At 34.8% G+C, this 24,786-nt stretch overlaps 1 pseudogene; it reads left to right on the forward strand.

Moving 5' to 3' along the window:
* The first annotated feature begins 14,185 nt into the window (after positions 1–14,185).
* Positions 14,186–15,096, forward strand: LOC110648216 (uncharacterized; annotated as a pseudogene).
* Positions 15,097–24,786: the final 9,690 nt, after the last annotated feature.

Raw genomic sequence — 24,786 nt, forward strand, 5'->3', positions numbered from 1 at the left:
ATGCTTTTCAATATCCATTTCAACTGAAACACATAATTTAAAGTGTTTCAGTACTCAGTTAAATTGTTTCAACAATAAAATCCAGTATGTAAATTTTTCTTGGTAGTATTCCTTCAATTCATTTCATTAGTCAACCTATAATGTTGACCATTAATACACACTAGGTGAATAAATTTTAATGTTACCAATATGCCACCTTTTATAGTCCTTTAGTGTTGGTATATGTTACCAATCTCATCTTCAAGTGTATTGCATTTTATTGCAATTTATCGGATTTCGGTATACTATTTTGACCTAGCCGGATGACCTAGTTCCCTTAGTTTTCAAGTTCTGATCAGAATTAAAAACTTGTAGGTTTATGTCTTAGTGAACTTTTGCCACAAATTTAGATCATTTGGAGTTTACTATACCAAGTTATGGTCATTTTACTATTGCTGGACAGATTGCACTAAAATGGCAAACTTATGTCATTTTTAGGTCTTTTTTGATTCTGGCAGTTTTTATACCCAAACTTGTGCAAGCATTTTAACTTGCTTATGGTCATTTCTGGGTTTTGGTGTCTTCATAAGAGTTGTATCTCTTTGTCTAAGCTATCCATGGTATAAATTTCAGGTTATTTGGACCTGTTTTGAGTGAGTTATGACCAAAACACTGACTGTTGTTCAAATGGTCAGTTTTCAGGTTTGCAATGTCACTAATCCGGATTTGGTCAATTTTCATGTCACTTTTTCGATAGATTTTTGATAAGGCTTCTAAATGAAAGTTGGTCTAATTTAGGTCTAGTTTTACCTCCAATTGGCGTCATACCAATTGAGGTCACACAAGGTCAGTTATGGCCTAATTTATACACTACCTTCATCAATCACACAACTTGCACACAAATTGCACTTCCAATGTTTAATCCTCCTTCTCCCAAACTACAATACAATATTCATAGCACTTCTAATCTCATTCATCAAGTCTCAAGTTGGTCAATTTGGGCAGAATACACAAGTGTTCAATACACATATTACCACCCTAATTCTCAAAATTAAATTCAACACAATATATACATGCATTCACTTAATTTTTACTACATACAATTCCACCTCTACTTCACATATACTGCCCTTAAACCATAATTACCATAATTCATCAATTTAATTCATGAAATCAAGCATCAATCCATGCACTTCAAGGCTACCAAAAATGGCAGTTTGCTAAGGTCTCCAAATTTCTTTCCAAAACCCCTAAATTCAATACTTACTTACACATACATGGGAATTAATTGGCTAGCACTTCAATTTAACTCCATCAACACTAATTCCCATCAATTTAATGTAAGAAAAATTCAAAGAACATAAGCTCCCATGGCTACCAAAAATTGTACACATCAATAACTCATCAATACCTTAAATTTCTTCACCATTCAATTCATCTCAACCTTAAAACAAACTTTAATGAAGCAAGGAATGAAAAATTAGCACTAACCTATTTTTGAAGCTTATTAAATCTTCTTCAAATCTCTCCCTTTTTGCTCGCAAAATGCTGCCCAAGGTGTTTACTCTAACTTTAATGAAGAAGCTTAGAAGAAATTGTGGCTTAAAATGATGTGCATCTAGCTTGGTTGAGGTGTGGCAATGGAGGTTTAATGGTGGAAATGGTTTCGGCAAGGTGAGGAAATGTTGAAGATGATATGAAATCTGCTCACTTTAGCTTATATAGGTGTCCCAAGGATTGAGTTAGTGGAGCACTTAGGTGAATTTTAAAGTTTAAATATTCAAAGTTTCTCAGTTTACATATTTTACCTTAATTCTTTTACTATTCCTATAATGTACCACAATTTTAATTTTTATGACATTTTCAAAGTTTAATATCATTTATTTTTAATGGACATTCAAAAGGCAACTCGGGGTGTCAATTGACCAAAATGCCTCTATTCGTTTTGTATTCTCGATTTTTCTGTAATACCAGTTTTTGTCGGTTTCTCGATTTTTATTTTTTTTTGTACTAATTAATTAATTTTTCTTTGACATTTTTAATGTCATTTATACTTCAATAGATGTTTATTTAAGTCTTAAAAATATTTTCCAGAGTTTCCCGCAATCCAAGGCTAGCTAATGGCCCACGCCGCAACTTCCCAGTGCGGTCACCCATCGCTACGGTTTTTGGCTCGTTTAACTTAGTCACATTTCATTGCTATTATTTTTCCTTTATTTTTCTTGTATTTTCCTCTATTGTATTTCAATATTTTATATCTCCTCACTAATATTTAAGTATAATTCTAGGCATTCTAGTTGTCCGGACAGACATCGGTTGTAACACCCTAGGCAAATCCCACATCGGCAAAACACGGGAGAGATGCTGGGTTTATAAGTTGGCAGTTCGTAACCCCTAGTGACGCGTTTTAAAACCATGAGGGCTTTGGCCCAAAGCGGACAATATCACTAGTGGGTCGGGCCATTACATTTGAGGTATCAGAGCCGATTCGCGTGCAACCTTAAGCGATGGTGGGGCAAACCTCAGCGTGGACGCTGAGTCCCATAAAGGGGGGGGGGGGGGGTTGGATTGTAACACCCTAGGCAAATCCCACATCGGCAAAACACGGGAGAGATGTTGGGTTTATAAGTTGGCAGTTCGTAACTCCTAGTGACGCGTTTTAAAACCGTGAGGGCTTCGGCCCAAAGCGGACAATATCACTAATGGGACGGGCCATTAAATTTGCCAAGTTATGGCATTTTGACCATAACTTGAGTTATATAACCCCAAATTAAGTGATTCAAAACCTAAAATTCAAGTTTAAACATAGAGGAGCAATTGTTATGAAGGAAGTGTGACTAAATAGACATCCTAACCTAGTCAAATTCCTAGATAAAGATAACACATCAACATGAACCTAAAGAAAGGTTCATGAAAAAAATGTTATATATGATAATTAAAATACTCATAAGGATAATTAAATATTAAAAATGATATGAATATGTAAATTGGGACTAATGTCCTATTAATATGAAATTAATGATACCAATGAACAGTACCAGAAAATAGTAACAGTGAATAGAGCTAAAATAATTAAAAATGTTTAATTGCCCATAGTATACCTAGACTTATTTATTTAGTTTGGATAAATTGGTATATCAATTAGGGACTACAGATAGCAGTACTGCCTACCGAGAAAATCATGAACTGACAAAATATGTCTGGTATGATTGTTCTACAGGCTATATGCCTACTTATTGGTCATTGTGCCTAACTTTATTTCTGGCTTTATAAGCCTAAGAGCAGGTCTCGTGCCCGACAGCTGGCCTCGTGCCTGATAGACGTATACTAAACAGACATATGGCTGTCTAACTGGTATACACCCGTGCATTCAGCTTTTATAATTTGTTATAGGTTTCTTGGGCACTGATAAAAATTAATTAAGACTTAAAATACAATAAGTAATCCAAAAAGATTCCGATAATGTTAATTGCTTCTAAAGGGCAATAAAAATGTAAAAGACCTAGAAATTATGATTTGCAGATATTATTTCAATTGTTAAATTATTGTTATTATAAATTATGAACCACTAAGCGTTATGCTTAGCACGTTGGTTTTTCATCGCATAGGTACTAGAGATCAGTCCCAACTGCCGCAGCAGTAGCACCAATAGTGCACTAACAGAGCTCTTGTCACGACCCAGGGATGGGGTTGGGACGTGCTTGTTCAACTAACTACGCATTGGGGTGGAACCTTCATGTCCCACATTGGAAACAGGAAGAAAAGATTTGGGTCATATATGTGGGAGTCTTCCTCACCTGGTCAGCATGCTTTTGGGAATGAAACCTCCCAAGGGACAAATCCTTGAGGCCCACGGGCCAAAGCGGACAATACTGACTGGATAAGGATTCGAACTGTTACAAATTTGGTATCAGAGCTGGACTCCCTCTAGTACGGTGTGTGGTGCGAGGATGCACCAGGCGGAAGCTGGTGGGCTTGTCACGACCCAAGGATGGGGTTGGGACGTGCTTGTTCAACCAACTACGCACTGGGGTGGAAACTTTATGTCCCACATCAGAAACGGGAAGAAAAGATTTGGGCCATATATGTGGGAGTCTTCCTCACCTGGTCAGCGCGCTTTTGGGAATGAAACCTCCCAAGGGACAAATCCGTGAGGCCCACGGGCCAAAGCGAACAATACTGACTGGAGAAGGATTCGAGCTGTTACAGCTCTGACCAGATCTGCTACTGTCTAGAGTCACCTCACTGGTCTTTTGTATTTTGGTAGGGCCCAACTAGTATTTTGGTTCATTATGTCTAGTCATGATGTATTTCATTTTGGACTTGTAATTAAACTTTGAGATTGAAATAAAAACTTGTAATTTATTATCTATGAATTTCTATATGAATGCAATAGATGATACTTCATTTTTAGATCTCATAAATAATTGTAAATGATATGATACAAGAGAATATGATATGGAAATGTGTGAAATGAATATGAACATGTTAACAGGTGATTAGTGGAAACCCACCAGATGCTAATAAAACAGGGGAGGCTCTGTCCGGGTCTCCACAGAAATAAGATATAAAAAAAAAATTCTACACATAGAATATATGTTTTTATTGACATCAAAAGTTTACAATAGATATGATAAAACAAGATAGGGTGCTCCGGCACTGAATGTGGCACTTCTTGCTCGGCTATATAGTAGACGGGTAAGGGGCATCACACCGGTCACCTGAACAGTAGAACACACTACCGACTATAGGGGTGTTACAATTCTCCCCCCCTTAAAATAAATTTTGTCTCGAAATTTTATCTGATTCTAGTCTCTGAACAACTATAGGTGCTGCCTCCTCATATCTTCCTCTCGTTCCTAAGTAACTTCCTAGTCTGAATGATGGCCCATAACATCTTAACCAAATGTATACATTTATTTCTCAGTTGTTTCACCTCATGTACTAAGATCTTTATGAGTTTCCCCATCATACGTTGAATTTAAATTCATTTCACCTTTTTAGAGGTAAGCAATTTTGTGTGCTAATAAATCCACTCCTTCTAGGATTTGGTGTGATCCTATGGAGTAAGAATTTAGTTTTTCTCCTTTCTATATGATTGTATAATCTTCTTTCCTTTGAATTTGTATAAGACTTTTAACAATCTAATATAACATTTACTTTGTTTATATAGAACTAATCTTTTCTTACTATTGCTCTGTCTAATATTTCGATTCATGTTTCCTTCTTGAATGACCATTAAGGTCATGTTAAATTTATTTATCTAATCATTGGTCCTCTGACCATTCTAGTCAATAATCTTACTCATATTCATAACATTTCTTTGTTATATCTGAACCAACTGTTCAAATTTTTACTTCCATAACTCTTTTTATCTATTAATATTCTATAACTTACTTCCTTTTGTACTAAACTATAGCCTTTCGATATTCTAACTTTTGAGTTTTAAATCCCTAAGTAGGATTTTCAAACTCATTTCCAATAATAAAATTCTGTCCTGGCATAACTATACCAAAACAAATGCTGTTGGCAACTATTCTCATCTTGGTGTTCTATCGAGTAGTATGTAGCTCTACACAATAATCTCAAGTCAGTACTGTAATCTGCAGCTTACAGTACAAACATTAAGAACATTGCATAGTTACTACGATACATTCCAATAGATCAAACTTTCCTATATTTTATCCTTCTTGAATTCACTAATATCCGAAACTTATTCTGATTATAATATCTATTGACAACTACTAACTATAACATCTTTGCCCTCATCTAGAGCAATTCCATTACTATAACTTACTTTTAGGTAACTGAAATATATATATATTTTATACGAGGGACAGCAGGAAGGCAAACAATGCTGGCACTAACGTAAAAGTATATAGACCCTGAGTAAAATAATACATATATATATCTTAGTTAAAAATTGAAAAAGTACCAGCAAAAATGTTAGAAGTTTCAGCCTCTTCCTTCTACTGTATAGTGTATATTCTAGTTGAAGCATCACCCTGTTCTGGCTAATTCACAGTACTCTGACTTCTAGGTGTACTACCCCTTCCTCTACCTCTGCCTCTACTAACTAATGGTGAGCTCTTTGGGGTAGAAACTTGGGTTGATCCCTCTAGTGTAGTAAATGATCTAGAACGGCATGGATTTATACAATCCTTAGCAAAATGACCAGTCTCTCCACAATTAAAATATGCTCCTATGGCTCTATAACATACCCCACTATGTGGTTTACCACAAGTTTCACAAAGTCAATCTGACAGCACATTTCTGGGTTTTTGATGAGTTTGCTGATCCGATCAAGGTGGTTTCTATCCAGAAAATATATCTCTACCTGATTCGCGTGAGCTAGATCCTCAAAAGTGATTTTTTTTCCTGACCCACTATCAAGAATTTGATCAGTAGTCTTTCTAATTTTCTCTTTTTCTTCTGTACCCTTTTTAACTGTTTCTTCATTCTCAATTCTTTCCAATTCTAGGGCTTGCGATATTAGCTCTGAGAAATTCTGGTGTCAGAACCCCACAACTTGAATTCTTAGACTAGGCCTTAACCCGGTCTCAAAACGTTTACATCTGTCTCTAGGAGTAGTAAGCAGGCTTCTTGAATAATGACTCAATTGAGAGAAGTTTCTCTCATATTCTGCCACTGTTATGCTCCTTTGCTTTAAGCTTAAGAACTCCTGTAGCTTCTGGTCCACATAGGCATCTGGGACATATTTTTGTCTAAACTCTCTGAGAAAGTCGTCCCATGTCAGCACTGGGGGTTCCACCAAACTGTGAGGAATGGTTTTTCACTAGTCATACGCATCCCCCTATAGAAGCGAGACTGAGTATTCAAACTTCAGCTCATTGGTGCAGTGCAACTTCCTAAAAACTCTTTTCATCCTTTCCAACCATTGTTCTACCTCTAGCAAATCCACTGTCCACTTGAACTCAGTAGCCCCATACTTAATCAGCTTATTGTACTACCTAGCTAAAGGCTGTGGTTGTACTACTAGTGTCTGCAGTGGGGCTTGAGTGGGCATGTTACCAACCATCTATTAGAACATCGCACCCATCTGCTGAGCAAATTGAGCAGGGAACTGTAGTATTGAGGGGGTTGGTACAGCTGATCCACTCACATTTTGAAAGGCTGGGGCATCCCCTTATACCTCAGCCTCTATTGATTGATCGACTGAATGGTCCCCTTCTTCCATAGTCAATTAGAGGATATTATACCTCCTGAACAAATAACACAGGGAGATTTCCTCCCGTTAGTGCATATTTATAATGTAATGTACTGTATGCATCAAATAATGACATTGAGTAGTTGTACTATAAAGAAAGAATATTCAAATTACAGGTCAAAATAGAATTTAAAAACTAGCTCTGATACCACTAAAACATGTCACACCTTACCCCTCCGTAAGGCATGACATGATCCCGTAGTATACCTAATGAATTATCAAACTTCATCTACTGATAACCCATTAAATATACTACAAGGGATTTTAAACATTTTCTTATTTCTTTTTACAGTGGTGAGCACTTTTGACAGATGTTAAAATTTTTTTAACTGAAGTAAAATCAAATAACAAATATGAAGTATCAATAATTTCTGTAAAAAATTCGACTAAGTACCGTCTATATTTGGAGCAAAACAGTTCTTCAAAAACCTGTAAAAAGTATTTCCAATATATTTGTTCAATCCCAACTCCAATATGGCTCAACTCAAATCAGTGTCCTCAACACAGTTCAAACTCAATTCAATATCATTTTCAGCAATTCCAAAGATAAAGTGCAAAATCAATGAGTATTTCAAAAGCTGAAATAAGAGAATTGTAATACAACATTTTGACAAGCCAAAATAATTTACAAATTTATTTTACAACTGCTCAAGACTAAGTACAATATATACATACAGTTCACATACATTACAATAATATTTACTAGGAAGTGGTATACTCAATATACCCAGCAAAATCCTAAAGCGAAGTCACAAGCAGCCTACTCTGCTGCTTTATCTGTCTGTCTACCTGCGACAGCAATGAAAAAGCTATTGCTGAGTAAAATTTACTTAGTGGTGCACAATAAAAATTTAAAATGAGGTATATAAAATATTTATTGACAATTTACAATTCAAATGATTCACAATTTCATGTCACAATTTTCAAAGCTCATATAACACAAATTTGATCAAACAATTTAATAACACAGTGTTGCCAATTAATAACACAATTTAGGTCATGACACAAACCTTTCCGAACATGCCGTGTTGTACACCACGAAAAGACATACTCACCCCAATAATTGAAATCAATGAGAGAGGTGGCTAGCTAGATAATGAGAACTCATCCATACTCACCTCAGACTGACAAGTCAAAGAGGGAGGAATATAGTCGTACTCACCCCATAAATAGAGGAGGAACACAGTAATATTGTCATGCCAAGTGTGAATCAAAACAATTCCAAATCACCATATTTAAATATTTCATACAAGCCACAAATCATATTTTATCTCAAAATTTCCATTTGCAAAGTAGGCAACACAATAATTTCCAAATAATATTCCCAAAGCCAAAATAATAAAAAATTATTCATAACTCATTTCTCTAAATAAATTTTCTAGTAAAAGCAGTGGATATAAAAAGTATTGTGCATAGACATGATCTGAGTCGCCTCTAGGCCTTGACTTAATGATCCTTATGCTTTTCAATATTCTTTTCAACTGAAACACACAATTTAAAGTAGTTTAGTACTCAGTTAAATTGTTTCAACAATAAAATCCAATATCTAAATTTTTCTTAGTAGAATTCCTTCAATTCATTTCATTAGTCAACCTATAATGTTGACTATTAATACACACTAGGTGAATAAAATTTTAATGTTACCAATATGTCACCTTTTATAGTCCTTTAGTGTCGGTATATGTTACCAATCTTATCTTCAAGTGTATTGCATTTTATTGCAATTTATCAGATTTCGGTATGCTGTTTTGACCTAGCCGGATGACCTAGTTCCCTTAGTTTTCGGGTTCTGGTTAGAATTACAAACTTGTAGGTCTATGTCTTAGTAAACTTTTGCCACAAATTTTAGGTCATTTGGAGTTTACTAGACCAAGTTATGGTCATTTTACTATTGCTGGACAGATTGCACTAAAATGGCAAACTTAGGTCATTTTTGGGTCATTTCCAATTCTGGCAGTTTTTATACCCGAATTTGTGCAGGCATTTTGACTTGCTTATGGTCATTTCTAGGTTTTGGTGTCTTCATAAGAGTTGTAGCTCTATGTCTAAGCTATCCATGGTAGAAATTTTAGGTCATTTGGACTTGTTTTGATTGAGTTATGGCCAAAACACTGACTATTGTTCAAATGATCAGTTTTCAAGTTTGCAATGTCACTAATCCAGATTTGGTCAATTTTCATATCACTTTCTGGATAGATTTTTGGTGAGGCTTCTACATGAAAGTTGGTCCAATTTAGGTCTAGTTTTACCTCCAATTGGCGTCATACCAATTGGGGTCACACAAAGTCAGTTATGGCCTAATTTATACACTGCCTTCATCAATCACACAACCTGCACACAAATTGCACTTCCAATGTTTAATCCTCCTTCTCCCAAACTACAATACAATATTCATAGCACTTCTAATCTCATTCATCAAGTCTTAAGTTGGTCAATTTAGGCAGAATACACAAATGTTCAATACACATATTACCACCCTAATTCTCAAAATTATATTCAACACAATATATACATGTATTCACTTAATTTTTACTACATACAATTGCACCTCTACTTCACATATACTGCCCTTAAACCATAATTACCATAATTCATCAATTTAATTCATGAAATCAAGCATCAATCCATGCACTTCAAGGCTGCCAAAAATGGCAGTTTGCTAAGGTTTCCAAATTTCTTTCCAAAACCCCTAAATTCAATACTTACTTACACATACATGGGAATTAATTGGCTAGCACTTCAATTTAACTCCATCAACACTAATTCCCATCAATTTAATGTAAGAAAAATTCAAAGAACATAAGCTCCCATGGCTGCCAAAAATTTTACACATCAATAACTCATCAATACCTTCAAATTTCTTCACCATTCAACTCATCTAAACCTTAAAACAAACTTTAATGAAGCAAGGAATGAAAAACTAGCACTAACCTATCTTTGAAGCTTGTTAAATCTTCTTCAAATCTCTCCCTTTTTGCTCCCAAAATGCTGCCCAAGGTGTGTACTCCAACTTTAATGAAGAAGATTAGAAGAAATTGTGGCTTAAAGTGATGTGCATCGAGCCTGGTTGAGGTATGGCAATGGAGGTTTAATGGTGGAAATGGTTTCAGCAAGGTGAGGAAATGTTGAAGATGATATGAAATCTGCTCACTTTAGCTTATATAGGTGTCCCAAGGATTGAGTTAGTGGAGCACTTAGGTGAATTTTAATTTTAAATATTCAAAGTTTCTCAATTTACACATTTTACCTCAATTCTTTTACTATTCCTATAATGTCCCACAATTTTAATTTTTATGACTTTTTCAAAGTTTAATATCATTTAATTTTAATGGAAATTTAGGTCAAAAGGCAACTCGGGGTGTCAATTGACCAAAATGCCCCTATTCAGTTTGTATTCTCAATTTTTCTGTAACACCAGTTTTTGTCGGTTTCTCGATTTTTTATTTTTTTTGGTACTAATTAATTAATTTTTCTTTGACATTTCTAATGTCATTTAAACTTCAATAGATGTTTATTTAAGTCTTAAAAATATTTTCCAGGGTTTCCCGCAGTCCAGGGCTAGTCAACGGTCCACGCTGCAACTTCCCGGTGCGGTCACCCATTGCTACGGTTTTTGGCTCGTTTAACTTAGTCACATTTCATTGCTATTATTTTTTCTTTATTTTTCTTGTATTTTCGTCTATTTTATTTCAATATTTTATATCTTCTCACTAATATTTAAGTATAATTCCAGGCATTCTAGTTGTCTGAACAGACACCGATCACTTGAACAGTAGAACTCACTACTTAATATATGGGTGTTACACACTTAGTTTAATACACGACCTTGATTCACTAAATTACTCTCTAGCCTCATAATCACATTCCTCAATCCCAACATGATTTCATTGCCATCTTCGATATCACAGGGACCATATTGGTACTGAGGATTCAGAAAATACCCTATAAAATCAAATATATATTATAAGCTATAAAATAATTTAATATTATTTAAGTAGTAAATATGTATGGTAACTTGCTAAGGCATTAACTAATAACTTACCAGCTGCATGCAAATCAAGATGTAACTGAAAATTCCATCTTGCATCAATGATTTTTTAATCATTAATATAGCATTTGAAATTTTTCTTAATTGCCAACTTTGCTCTTTCCATTGCCTCGAATATAAAACCCATAATTAGCTTTTCATCACCATTAACTAATTTCAAAACTTTAAGTAAAGGCTCTTGGATTTTTATTATTTGCTGGGCTTTCTACCAAAAATTCATTCCCTCACCATCCAAGCCAAGAACAATTTTTTTTGGCTTCATAAGTAGGTCCACTTGTAGCTTGCCCAAACTTACTTGTTATCTACCTCTCAGATTTAAACATATTTCATAACCTCGACCAACATGGGACAATAGATTCTAATGCAATGAAGTTTGTGGCAAATCTTATGATGCCAAGGTAAATTATTTCTCTATTGTCTGTGAATTTCTTCATATAATTGACCACCCAATTATGGTAGTAAATAAATTGGGTGATCACTCTGGCTTGATTAATAATTTTTTAATGCTCTTTCTCTTTCCAAAATCTTCTAAAATAAGATCAATACAATGCGCACTACAAGCTATCCAATATAAGTTAGGAAATTTATCCGTTGATTTCTTTCCACCAACTTTAATGGCAATGTCATTATCCATCACTACCTACACAACTTTCTCTGGACTAATTTCTTCTACTACCTCCTTCGTAATTCTGAAATAATATTCTCCATCTTTACGTTCCACATTCAATGCATCTATTCACTTGTGGAACAATGCCCCACAATTTGAATACACCAAAAAATTTATTATGCTCATTCGAGTTGGCCCACTCCATCCATCACACATTATGGTAACTCCCCTATCTTTCCAAATCCCCTTAAATGAAGCAAAATATTTCTTCATTTCTTTGTATTCAATTTTCAGATAAACTTCAGATATCTCATATGCACTTGGTGGAGATACATTAGGCCTAACTTCAGTAATTGTTCTAAGTTCTAAGAAGTGGATTAGTCCAGGGTGACTCCACAATATTGAAAGGCAATCTATTGTGAATCACAAAATTGCCAAAAGCTTTGAGGAGCTTTTCCTTTTTCGCCTTCAACCATTTTGTTCTTAATTTTGGCTGCTTGGATTGCACTCTATTTTTCTCCAACTCAATTTCAGCAGTAGCTAATCAGGTAACTGGTGTGATGCCTTTGCATATATTATAGCTTCTCTACCCCTTTCATCTAGAACTAATGTAAAAAGGTAAGGGCTCACAGTTGAACCTTAGTGTAATCCAACTGAGATAGCATCATCTCTTGTGTCCCCTCACATTGTGCGCACAATAGTATTTGTTCCTTCATACATATCTTTCAACACTTGTATGTACCTAATAGATAACCTCTTTTGTTCTAACACCCTCCATAAGATATTTCTTGGAATACTATCATAAGCCTTCTCTAAATTGATAAAACCCATATGTAGATCTTTCTTCACATCTCTATATTTCTCCATCAAGCTTCTAATGAGAAAGATCGTTTTCGTAGTTGAACGATCGGGCATGAAGCCAAATTGATTGGGAGAGATAGAAGTGTCATGACGTAGTCGATGTTCCACAACTCTCTCCCACAACTTCATAGTATGGCTCATGAGTTTAATTCCCCTATAGTTTGAGCAACTCTGTATGTCTCCCTTATTTTTAAAAATAGGTAATAAAATACTCTTCCTTTATTCATCAGTCATTTTCTTTAAGTTTAGAATCTTATTAAACAATTTAGTTAACCATGCCACTCCCACATCTCCCAAACACTTTCATACTTCAATTAGTATTTCATCGGGTCCACAGGCTTTACCCACTTTTATTCTCTTAAGTGCTTCCTTTACTTCTGAAGATCTAATCCTTCTAGTGTAATTTACATTCTTTTCTATTGTTCTGTAATCTATATTCACGCTATTACCAATTTGACTATTATTAAAGAGATCATCAAAATATTTTCTCCATCTTTCTTTAATGTCATCATCTTTCACCAACACTTTTCCTTCTTTAATAATTAAAAAAATTCAAAACTTTTCATTTTTTATCAATTATAGTCAATTCTATAAATTTATTTCATTTATAGCCAATTGACTAATTTTTATTTAATTTGGTCAAAATTAATATTTTATTACTTGAAACAATTGTCAAAAATGAATATTTATATTATTTAGTATAAAAAAATAATATTCTCCTATTTATCTCCTTTTTTATGGTATTTATAGAACTTATTTATGAAAATAGATAAATTCTTATTTATTTAAAATTAAAAATATCCCTCTACCCATCTCTTTCTCCTCTTACCCATTGTCATCCAACAATACGTATGTATACACCCTTCACCTACCTTTCTCCTTCTAAATAATATCCTTCTCTCTCTCTCTCCCTCTCTCTCTATCTCCTCCCCATAATATTCATATATATATATATATATATATATATATATATATATTATTCGCTAAAATGATAAATATTTTTATTATTGACTTTTTTACATGAATTTTTTATTTTTAAACAAATAAAAAAATATGAGGGGAGAGAGAGGGAAAAATTATTTTTTTTATTATACTCAATAACACAATTTTATTAGGTAATAAAATATTAATTTTTGACCAAGTTAGATCAAAATTAGTTAATTGGCTATAAATGAAATAAATTTATCAAAATTAGTTAATTGGCTATAAATGAAATAAATTTATAGAATTGGATATAATTGACAAAAGTCGAAAAATTTTAGATTTTTTTAATTGTTAAAGTTATGCCACCTCAGCAACAACATATAAAATAATAATATTTTTGCCCCCTCAACTACAACGTCAGTATAACATAAAATTTTTTATCATATCACCTGCCATTTCAGCAATAACATATTAAAAAAAAAATATTTTTTTACTTAGCACAAAATTGACAAGAAAAATTTTGATTGTAATTGTAAAAATGCGTAAAGTTTTAAATTTTTTTTTTTTTGAATATTAGGCCAAAAAAATAAAAAGAACATATCCATTTCTTACTTAGCATCAAAAGAACAGTGTAACCAGAGAAAAGAAAGGACAACATATCCATTTCTCTACATTCATGGGCTGTTCCTGTTCTGCTTCAAAGCCTAATATCCTCCACACCAACAACAATTAGTATTATTCACAAGCAATCCCTAAAGCTCTTTCACTTCAAACCCCCACTTGTCCATCACCCCCTTACAAGTAAAGGTGATTCCCACCACCTTGTGTCTCTTACCTCCACCACTTGTGGCTCTCTCCTTCTCGTTGAGCCCATAAACTCCAAATTGAACAGGAAAAATCCACTTGATCAGCCCCATTAAACACCCACGTTCACCAAGATCACTCATAAAACACAAGCCCCTACAAAGCCTTGTGAGTCTTTTTCACCTAACTCTGTCTTTAAAACTTGGGAGCTCATGGACGGCCTCGATGATGAGTTGGATTTCAAAATGGGTGAATCTTTGAAGCCAAATTCATCATTTTCTGATCATGCTATTCACATTAGCTCGAAATCAGCATCTGGGTTTTGATGCTTTCGTTAAAAAGCTGCATGATTCTTTTGATTCTGTGAAATCTGAAGAAATATATGTTCAGAACACTTTTTCATTGTCAAAGCCGCTGTGGAATCATTCATCAGAGGAATCATTTTGGTCAAAACTGGATCCCAATGTGGTCTCAACTTACAGGTGTGCATTGTCATCCAGGCAATTGGGCTACACTAAAGAATCCAAAGGTGCAAGATCAGTGGGTTATAGTCCCATGAATTCTTTACCAACCCACAATAATGAGTTCCTTTCGCAAAACACAGATGATAAAATTGTTTTGAATTATATGGTCATTTTTGTGTAACTACATACATAATCTGTTCGAATGTTACCATTCAATATCTCATCACGGATAAAATGACAATCCACTTCAATATGTTTGGTACGTTCATGATGAGATGTGATTAGCGACTATAAGCGGTAGCCTGACTATCACAATATAAATTCATAGGTTCAGTATGCGCCACACCAAGAGAATTCAATAATCCTTTCAACCATTTAAGTTCACAAGTTGTAGTACTCATAGATCGATATTCAGCTTCAATGATGAGCGAGACAACATGCATTGCTTTTAGTCTTCCACGAGATAGGGAATTCACCCAAAAGAATAAAATAACCGGTCAAAGACCGTCTCATCAAGGGACAGCTAGCCTAATCAGAATCACAGTAAGCAGACAATTTGAGATCACAATTGGCATTCAGTAGTATACCCTAACCTGGATTTCCTTTCAAATAATGCACAACTCTAACAGCTGCCTCCCAATGAGCTTTCTTCGGTTGTTGCATAAACTGAGCAAGAATATGCACACAATAAGACAATTCGGGCCTAGTTATTGTTAGATAAATAAGCCGTCCCACCAGACGCCTATACTGAGTAGGGTCATCCACATCATCACTCTCGGTAAAGGCCAGCTTGTGATTTTGTTCAAGAGGAGTTTTAGTCGGCTTGCAACCCAGTAATTCAACTTCTGAAATTACATCCAACGCATACTTACGTTGACATAAGAAAATACCATTCGAGTTTCTAGCTACTTCAATCCCTAAGAAAAATTTCAGTTTCCCCAAGTCTTTCATATGAAAGCAACGACTCAAATAGTTCTTGAATTTTTGTACAGCGAAAACATCATTGCTGGAGATAATAAGGTCATCCACATAAATAAGCACATTCAATTGAACAGTCCCAGCTCAAAAAGTGAACAAAGAGTAATCTGAATATGATTGCTGAAATCCATAAGCTTTCAGAGATGCAGCCAATTTCGCAAACCAACATCTAGGTGCTTGCCACAAGCCGTATAGAGATTTCCGGAGTTTACAAACCTTCCCTGGTGATTGAGAAGCAAATCCAGGCAGCATCTTCATGTAAACCTCTTCCTCCAAATCACAGTATAAGAAAGCATTTTAGACATCCATATGATGGAGTTCCCAATTCTTTGCAGCCACAACGGCAAGAAAGGTGCGTACAGTAACCATTTTTACTGTAGGAGCAAAAGTCTCCTGATAATCTATGCCTTCAACTTGATTATTTCCCGATATCACTAACCGTGCCTTATATCATTCAACACTTCCATCAGAATTGTATTTAATTTTGTATACCCACTTGCTTCCTATTGCTTTCTTCCCAAATGGCAGATTTTCAACTATCCATATACCATTATTCTCCAAAGCCTGTATTTCTTTTCTCATAGCCACTCTCCATCATTCATCCTTAACTGCTTCTGCATAAGAGCTTGGTTCATGTCCTGTAGTAATGGCTGCCAAAAAACATTGGTGTTGTGCAGAGAATTTATCATAACCCACATAATGTGCTATAGAGTAAGGCATACCTAAGGAATTAGATTGGAAAGGTGAGCATACTGAGGGGCTTGTTTTGATGGCGTTTGTCACATAATACTTCAAACGAACACTAGGTTGCTTGGTCCTTTGTCCCCTACCTAGTTGCTCTTTAATAACTTCACCTCTATCCACTCCCTCACTGTTTTCATTGACCAATTCTTCCGTTTTAGGATTCACCTCACTTTCTCTACCCATACTTTCATCGTGCTCCTTTCCCAAGTTGTTCTCTAAACCATCAACTTCATCACCCAACTCCTCAACTCCATTTTTAATGAGTTCATCTCCCATTGTTTTCTCATTTGCATATGGAAATTCTATTTCAGCGAATAGCACGTCTCTTGATACAAAGTATTATTTAGTTTCCAAATCATACAATCTCCATCCCTTCTTTTCAAATGGATACCCAACAAAAACACACCTATGACTTCTACTACCAAATTTATCTTTATCCCGATTCAGATTATGCGCATAGCACAAACAACCAAAAACCCGAACATGTTTGTAAGAAGTTACTTTCCCAAAGAGCATCTCATATGGGGTTTTACCATTTAATAACATAGATGGAGTCCTATTAATCAAATACTCGGCTGCAAGTACACATTCTCCCCAAAATTCTATGGGTAAATTTGCTTGGAAACGCAAGACTCTTGCCACATTAAGAATATGGCGATGTTTTCTTTCCACTCGGCCATTTTGTTAAGGTGTTCCTATATAGGAAGTCTGATGCAACATCCCTTGTTCATCAAAATATTCTTTCAAGCACATAAATTCACTTCCGTTATCACTTCTGACAATTTTCACATTTTTTTCAAATTGGTGTTTAACCATCACAACAAATTTGTTAAGAACACAAGTTACTTCTTATTTTCCATTTAACAAATATATCCAAATAGCACGAAAGTAATCATTAATAATTGTTAAGAAGTAAATTACTCCACAAGAAGTTGGGACTCTATAAGGTCCCCACAAATCAGAATGTATCAATTCAAAACAACGATCAGCTTTATTGTCACTAGAAAAGAAAATCTCTCTTGTTTGCTTTGCTATAAAATAAACTTCACAAGTTTTATTAGTTTTCCTAACTATGCTACCAGCTTCTGGAATTAACTCTACCACCTTATAAGAAGGATGACCCATTCTCTTATGCCAAAGCTCAAAAGACCCGACATCAGTTACCTTGCAAGCATGTACCGATGTCACTCCCTTGAGAAAATACAGCTCCTCGCATTGCTCACCCTCTCTAATCAGGTTCCTTGAATTTAGGTCCTGTATAGCACAAATTTTATTAGTGAGTTGAATAACCAAATTTGAATCATTAAGTAGTTGTGATACAGAGATCAGATTGCAATTCAAATTTGGCACATAAAGGACTCGTTGCAATTTCAAGTCTCCTCCAAGCAACACAGTTCCTTCTTTCACCGCCAAGGTCTTTTCTCCATTAGGTAACCCGACTGAGCATGGCACAGTGTCATGCAATTCACTCAAAAATGCCAATGTTCCTGTCATATGATGGGAAGATCCTGTGTCATTAATCGAAGGAAATATCCTCTGCGTACCTGTCAGCCTCTCATTGCCACCATTCTGACAAGAATTCAACATGCCTAGCAAAGCAGCCCACTGCTCTTAATTTAATCTACTAAGACCCTTTTGATCTGAATCTGTCACAATTCCACGCCCACCATCAACTCCAGTTGCTTGTGTGGCATTGGCATGACCAACTCCTCCCTTGCTATGTCTTGCTCCATTACCACACTTTTGACCACCTCCTCATCCAGCAGAAGTTCCACGTGGTCTATTACCCCACCATTCTGGATAACCTATCAGTTGGAAACAACTTTCAGCATCATGTCCCTGTCAGTTGCAATTAAAACAAATTGAGGATTTTTCTTTATCCCCCCTTGAATTTCGACTACCTGCTCGAATTGCAAAACTCATAGGATTGCCTCTTTCTTCCTTGGTTCGTGTCATAGTTCGCACCTGCTCTTGCTGAACAATCATAGCATAAGCACGATTCAAATTGGGCAAGGGTTCAGTGCTCAAAATATTAGAGCGCACTGTTTTGTATCCTTCTTCATCCAAGCCCATCAAAAACTGTTGAGCTCTCTCTTCTTCACGCTTTCTTTCCAATTCAATGGTAAGATTGCATCTGCAGCTTACACAGATACACACTGGTATCTGATCATAGTTATTTATTTCATCCCATAATGTTTTGAGTCTTTCGAAATAGGACATGATCGGTTGACCTTCCTGCCTACAATTCGCCAGATCCGATCTCAGTTGCTGCATTTGTGGACCATGCCCAATTGAGAACCTCTATTTAATATCCTCCCACAGATCCTTTACGTTCTCCATGTGAGAGATGGTCGAGCGAAGCATCGGTTCAATGGTGTTAAACACCCAAGAAACCAGCATAGAGTTAACCGTCCACCAATCTTCGAGTTCCAGTGAGTCATCTGTTGGTTGCTTGATAGATCCATCAATAAAACCATTTTTCTTTTTGGCCCGCAATGCAGTCCATATAGCTCACGCCCATTCTTCGTAATTCTCGCCCTTTAACTGAACTTGGGTAATCAAGTTACCTGGGTTGTCATTCGAATTCAGTGTGTAAGAACTAGAAGTTTTCTTCCCTGATCCAAAACTCTCATTTTTCTTTTCATCAGCCATGGCTCTGATAACATGTAAAAGAACTAAGAAATTTTGGAATAAGAATTCTGATCTTTATTGTCCCAGAAATCAAAGATATATATAAAAAATTACAGCTAACAAATGGGTTCCTAATCAAGCTAAACTACCAAAATTGTATCAGAATCATACAATAAAAGGTAAGAACAGATATATGTACACAAAAATTCCTAAACAAATTCCCTAAATAAATGCAAAATAAGTGGTAGCTAACAGCTGCCTTTCTAATACTTTATCTTGTATATAAATAAATTTTTTTTCTTGAAAAGTAAATTAACATTAATGCTAGGTAACAATTCTGTGTTACTTAAAATGCGAAATTACTAGTGGCAAGTCCTGGTAACTCCTCAAAGTATCCAGGATGGGCTTTGTTTTCTTCTCCAAGTTCTTTCAATGTTCAGCTATTTCAACCAATACTCCATGGCTGATCTTTGGTGTGCAGCCCACATGGTTAAGAAGTGCCTGCTCAGATAATAAGTCATTGTAAATATGGTAACATATAAACAGAAAAGCATGCAGGTAAGGTAATGCATTTAAATCATCATTTTATAGAAGGCCTTAGTGACATGAATACTTTCCGATGTGCCAAAGAACAAAAAAAACACCATTAAACCTTTTATATTAACTCTTGTGATCATTCACAATTATCAAGAATATAACGCCTCACTAGATGGGGATTTACACACATTTTACCTTTGTTCAAAATCTTTCATTCCCTTCCATAAGCTACTAGGGGTTTAAAGCCCAATCCCAATGTTTTTGCAGCTTATAGTTGTCATATTATTAAGTACTGACCCTATTGTTGATATGATTTAGCAACTTAGACAAAAAAAAAAAAAAAAAAACATTGTGAGTAGACCGAACAAAGACTCAATATGAACCTATAAACCTCTATCTCAACATCCAAATTCTATCTTGCAAGAAGAAAACAAGAGACTTTTTTGAAAGATATTGAACTTGATAAAAAAAACAAGAGGAAGCCATGTCAAACAATAGGACAAAGATATTCAAAATAAGTCTATTAAAACATCAAACTATAAAGGAGTGTGAAAGAGTAAATATTTATGTATGCACTTGTAAACACAACTATATGGTGCATGGACCAATTTTCAGTGTATATACTATATATGCAAACGCATACTCGCATGTAAAGCAATAAATTGAAGCAATTTGGCTCATGATTTCCAACTGTATAGAGCTAAAAAAGTACAGAAATCACAAGGCAATTGTAGTTAGAAACTACACCCGCATCTAAAGATAAGAAAAACAGTAAATATCATAATGCAATTGAGTTGTAGCCTAACTCTTCACACAACATTACTACATGACCTCTAAAGATTCAAATGTGTATGATAGAGAAAAGGGCCAGCACAAACAATGAACAGTAAATCATTCAAGCAAAGAACAAATAAGAAAAAAGAAGAATGGAAGAAGAGAAATGGCCAAGACTAGGGCTGGCAATTCATGTTCGCGGGTCATATATGGCCATGTCAACTTATACTTGTAATACAAAAATGGCCAACTAAAAAATGACCGATTTAATTAATCGTGTCAAAATGCTCAACCTTAACATGAATATGTTTATGACATAAGTTATACGACATAACTCGTATAACCCGTTTAAATAAATGGATCATTAACCTATCATATGACACAATACAATATGTTTAACCCATTTAATTAAATGGGTCATTATAAATCTCATATAATGTAATAGGTTTAACCCATTTGACACGTTTAACCTGTTTATTGCTAAAATACATTAAAAAAATCAACATAATACATATACCTAATTATTCAGAAAAAAAAAATCTGAATACATAAACATTCAAACATCCAATTATTCAAAATTCATTATAGATCTAAGATTGAACCAACTACAATTTGAAAATCATGGTAGAACAATGAACCAGTAACAAAATCGGATAATTGAAACTGATGAACTAAAATTCACTTTGCAAATTCTTCAATAAAAATTTAAAACTTGATGAGGAAAAACTCAATAGATCTAAACTTGATGAGATATAATGATATTTAGAGAGTCAAAAGTGAAGATGAAGGACAACAGAGTGAAGTAGTGAATATGGTAAGGAAGCTTGAGAGAGTGAGGGACTAAAGAATGGTTTCAAATTGCGATCGCAATTGCAGTTGCAGTCACGAGTAATGAAAACAGGCCTATAACGGCCATAACATAATGGTAACGGCCTGGCGCTATGCAAATTTTTTTGAAAATTTTGTAAAGTTTGTAAAATGACTATATATTGGTAAATATAAGTAAAACTAAGATACAAAACTATATAATAAGCACAAATATATCAAATAAAGACATTAAATCTATCATATTTAGACATCATTAGCTTTAAACAATTTATAGGCTATAATAATTACATAGATAGTACAAAACTAGAATCTAGAATGCTAGATATTGACATATACTCAACTCAACTCAACTAAGCCTTTATCCCAAAAATTTTTGCATCGGCTATATGGTTCTCTTTCTCCACTCTAAATGATTTTGGGTTAAATCCTCGAAAATGTGTAATGGTTTTAGGTCATGTTATACTACTCTCCTCTAAGTGAGTTTAGGTCTACCCCTTCTTTTCTTTCTATCCTCTAACCCAACGTGCTCTACTTTTCTAACTGGAGCCTCCGTATGTCTACGCTTCACATGACCAAACCACCTCAATCTCTCTTCTCTCAACTTATCCTTAATTGGCACTACTCCTACCATTTCTCTAATATTCTCATTATGAACTTTATATAGTCTAGTATGGCCACTCATCCATCTTAACATTCTCATATCTATAACTCTCATCTTAGACACATATGACTCCTTCATTGCCCTTCACTCACTACCATATAACATGGCCGGTAGTATGGCTATACGATAAAATTTTCTTTTCAACTTATTGGGAATCTTGAGATCACATAAAACTCCTGTGGCACGCCTCCACTTTAACCATTCGGCTTTAATCCTACGACTAACATCCTCCTCACATCCCCCGTCTGTAACGCCCTCACCATAGGTAGTCCATACATTTTACTATTCTGATGACTAATGTTTGTTCAGATAGTTAAAATGTCTGGAACTACACCAAGACTATAGTGAGGAGGCATAAATTGAAGAAATAAATGTTAAAAAAATATGAAAAAAATTTAAAGAATTCATTAATTTGTACAAAAATAATAAAAGTGACCCGATATGCATTATGAAGGGCATTTTGGTCATTTCATCTCCAAAGGTGAATTTTGACCTAAATGTCAAAATAAAAATTTAGAGAATAAAATAATTAACACAAATTAAAATTTATGCATTTGAATTAGGGAAATGAGAAGAGAAAGAAGAAGAAAAGAAAAGAAAAGAAAGGAAAAGAAAAGAAAAAGGTTTATGAAAATTAAAAAAAATTAAGTACACATAAATATATAAATATATATAGCATAAGAGAACAAAACCCCACCAACTCACTTCTTCTTCTTTTTCTCTTTCTCCTTGTGCCATCCACCCTTGTGCCCCCTTTCCACCATTTTTGTTAAGCTTTCAAGCTTGATTTCCCAAGCTTCCACACACCAAAACCCATAGTACCCTTCATTAAAAATACTCCCTACACCCTAAGGAAGCTATAGATACCCATAAAGAAGAGAAAAGTTGAAGTTTAGGAAGCTTGAAGTTAGGTCACCATAAAGGTTAGTGCTTTAAACTTTTAATCTCTTCTTTAAGCATGAATATCATGCTAAATCAAGTGAAAATTAGCATGAAATTGAAAGGAAAATTTGAAAGAAAGAACCCTTGATTTTTGGCAGCCATGGAACTTGAAGTTTGTTGCTTTTAAGTGATGAAAAATGGTTCCATGAGAACGTGTGATGAGTTAAAATGTTTGGGAGTTTGATTGTGTAAATTTGAAACTTTGAAAATTAGGGTTTGTGTAAATGCTTGAGGACTTTGTATAAATGCTTGAAATTGACCTATTGAGTTGAGATTGTGCTTATAGAAGTGTATTGCATGCAAATTGAAGTAAGGAAGTTGGAGGAATTGAGATATTGGGAGTGTTTGATTTTCTGCAGGTTGGGACTTAAGGAGTCCCAGTCCCTTTATTGAACCATAACTGAAAATGTGTGAGTCCAATTAGTATGAGGCCAATTGGAGGTGAAATTAAACTCAAAATTACCCATTTTTAATGCAGAAACCATGCGTAAATTTTTTCAAAATCATGACCAATTCTCTGCCCAAACCCGAAAGACCAAACACTGAAACCCAGAAAATGACCAAATGAACAGTACGTGTTCATTTGGTCATAACGCTCTCTATACTGGTCCAAATGACCTAAAATTACATTAATGGAAAGCTTAGATATAGGGCTACACTTTTCATGACGACCACTTGACCCATCTGTGCCTTTAACTAAGTCAAATTGTTAGCACAAGTACGTGTTCATTTGGTCATAACGCTCTCTATACTGGTCCAAATGACCTAAAATTACATTAATGGAAAGCTTAGATATAGGGCTACACTTTTCATGACGACCACTTGACCCATCTGTGCCTTTAACTAAGTCAAATTGTTAGCACAAGTTGGGTCACTAAAACTGCCAACCCAATAATTGACCAAAACACTGTTCCTTTGGTATGCTTGACTAGTTTTGCAAAAAATGCCATAACTTGGTCTCCAAAATTGCAAATTGAGTGAAACTAGTACTAAAAGTTTTATAAGACATAGCTCAACAATTTTTATGTTTTGACCAAGCTCCAAAACTCATTGCATCCTAAGGAAAATATTAGCCAAAGTTTGGAATTGAAATCTAGAAAATGTTAAATTGAACCCAGAATGCCATTTGATACCTGTGTGTTCATTTGGCCATAACTCCCACTAAAAAATTCCATTTGAGATGTGCCAATATGATCTAGATGAAGGAACGGAAGCGTGAAAAACACAAGTTTATACCATTGAATTCAAAAATTTTCACCTAGGGTCACATGCATCATGCAAGATTTATTTTTATCTATTTGATTTCAATGATAAACAACATATTAAAACTCTTTTAATATGTTTTTGGATCTGTATTTTCCATTTAAGATTTTAAAATTAATCAGATTAATTTTAGAACCCTAGATTAAATTAAGAACGATTACACTAACCTCTTGATGCAATCGCAAATGTTCTGCGCCTTTGAGATTCGTCTTCAGGACACCAGATGTTGTCCCTCTAGCTTGTCCACACCAAGAACACCTATGGCAGCCCTTGAATAGCTTCTAAAGCTTTTTCTATTAATTAGAAAATTAAGTTCTGCCTTTTAAGAGATTAAAGATGTAAACAGGACACTAGAAACAATTTCTAGTGTTCTTAATTCAAGAGATTGATGGCTAATTTCTTTGAATTGATGAGAGATGAAGAAGAGTAGATGAAAAACCTCAAAGAGGCGTGACAAAGGAGAGGAGTGGCTGCTGGTTGTTTTTTCTTTTCATAACAACACTTAAATAGCTA

The sequence above is a fragment of the Hevea brasiliensis genome, unplaced genomic scaffold, assembly GCF_030052815.1.
Source record: "Hevea brasiliensis isolate MT/VB/25A 57/8 unplaced genomic scaffold, ASM3005281v1 Scaf24, whole genome shotgun sequence".
In the NCBI taxonomy this organism is placed as follows: domain Eukaryota; kingdom Viridiplantae; phylum Streptophyta; class Magnoliopsida; order Malpighiales; family Euphorbiaceae; genus Hevea; species Hevea brasiliensis.